Raw genomic sequence first — 1,741 nt, forward strand, 5'->3', positions numbered from 1 at the left:
GCACTAGTAGGCGCGTCCGTCGGCGAGTTGGTGGGGGCTGCAGTCGGCGCGTTAGTCGGTGCACTAGTAGGCGCGTCTGTCGGCGAGTTGGTGGGGGCTGCAGTCGGCGCGTTAGTTGGCGCGTCGGTTGGTGGAGCCGTCGGGGCGGCAGTCGGGGCGGCAGTTGGCACAATCGTTGGGACCATCGTAGGCGCATCCGTGGGTGGCGACACGTCACCACACCACTTGGGGTCGGCCGCGACCATTGTTGCGAGAGCAAGCGACAAGAGAGGTAGGCGCATCGTCGATCAAATTGAAGAATGACGAATTGATTCTAAGTCGGCTGTCACCAACAGTGCTCGCGCCACCGCACCCCAACACGATGATGGGCAATGCAAGTGGAGAAACGGACGTCGTACATATTGCGCCAGTGTTTGATGCAGACCGGTAATAATACTCGCCATCCTGCAATCCACTCGCATTCGATAAACTTTACCGAACTCGCATTCGATAAAGTTTATCGAATGCGAGTGGATTGCAGGATGGGAGATTGGACAGTTGAGTTATGGGGCGCAGCTCGAGACGTGCAAAACTTGGTGATGCATCGCTAATTCTGGCTGTATTTTATACCCAGTCGAGAACAGCGTGTGCGAAATTCTTGATTGGCAGCCAACATACGTCTAGTGCAGCTGCCAGGTGTATATTCAGTGCACATCGCATGGATCACAATGTCCCGCAAAGGAGGCCCAAGATTCCAGTCGAGCACCGCGAGCACACGCAATTTTGATCGACATATGTCTACTGCATATCACGTCTATATGTGTATATGTGGCGGACGTCATGGCACTTCGCATTCATCTCACAATGTCCTGCAAAAAGGCCCAAGATTCCAGTCGTGTGTACTCACGGCGCACTCAGCATACCGCGACGCAGTTCGGCTCGTGACCTTGATCTCAAGCTGAGATCGAGTACACGAGTAGTAACCTCGAGCCGGCTCACCAGCAACAGCAGCAACAGCATCAACAGCCCCTCGTCTCCACCCCTTCGAACCGAACGATCAGTCGATGCTGCCACCGCAATGCGCCGCATCGAAAGCGAGACCGAGCCGCGCGAGGGTGCTTGGAATCAGTAATGCTGATCCTACGGCCATTCTATCGCGAGGGACCGCCATGCAGAGACGTGTGCGTTGTTGGTGCTTATAACGGCCAACTGTTCCTTCAAGTTGGACGAACAGATGTTTGTTGGAACTTCCAACAGACATCTGTTCACAATGTGTCGTTGCGCCGTCACCTACATACAATTGTAGTTCTACCCTCGGAGCTGTCTTGCTCGAAGGAAATAGAAAAGTATAACTAGATGCGTTGAAACGAGCTATTTAGTCCATCGTGTGGCCTTCAAGGCACGTCCGTGTGCTGCGAGCATGCGCGTAGTGTAAACCATTATGGGGCAGGTTGTCCTATCACCAGCACAGTCCACCGCAAAAAGAGGCACGCGGGCAAGTTAACGCGCAACTTCCGCCCAGCGACCATTGTGCCTGTTGCTATAATACAGTATACCCTCGCATCGAAGCGTACCTCTTCTAACGCTTGGGAGCCAAATCGCTACGTACAACGACCAGGGTCTACGCAGCTCAATACATTGATACGAAAGTGGTGGAATAATTTATCGTGGAATGCATGAAGCTGTACAAGTATTATTGGGCCAAGGCCAAGCACGCCGCGGCCCAGCGAGCGAATGAAGAAGAAGGAGATTGCTAGTATTT

The sequence above is a fragment of the Saprolegnia diclina genome (genome assembly GCF_000281045.1).
Source record: "Saprolegnia diclina VS20 unplaced genomic scaffold supercont1.93, whole genome shotgun sequence".
NCBI classification, from domain to species: Eukaryota; Oomycota; class Saprolegniomycetes; order Saprolegniales; family Saprolegniaceae; genus Saprolegnia; species Saprolegnia diclina.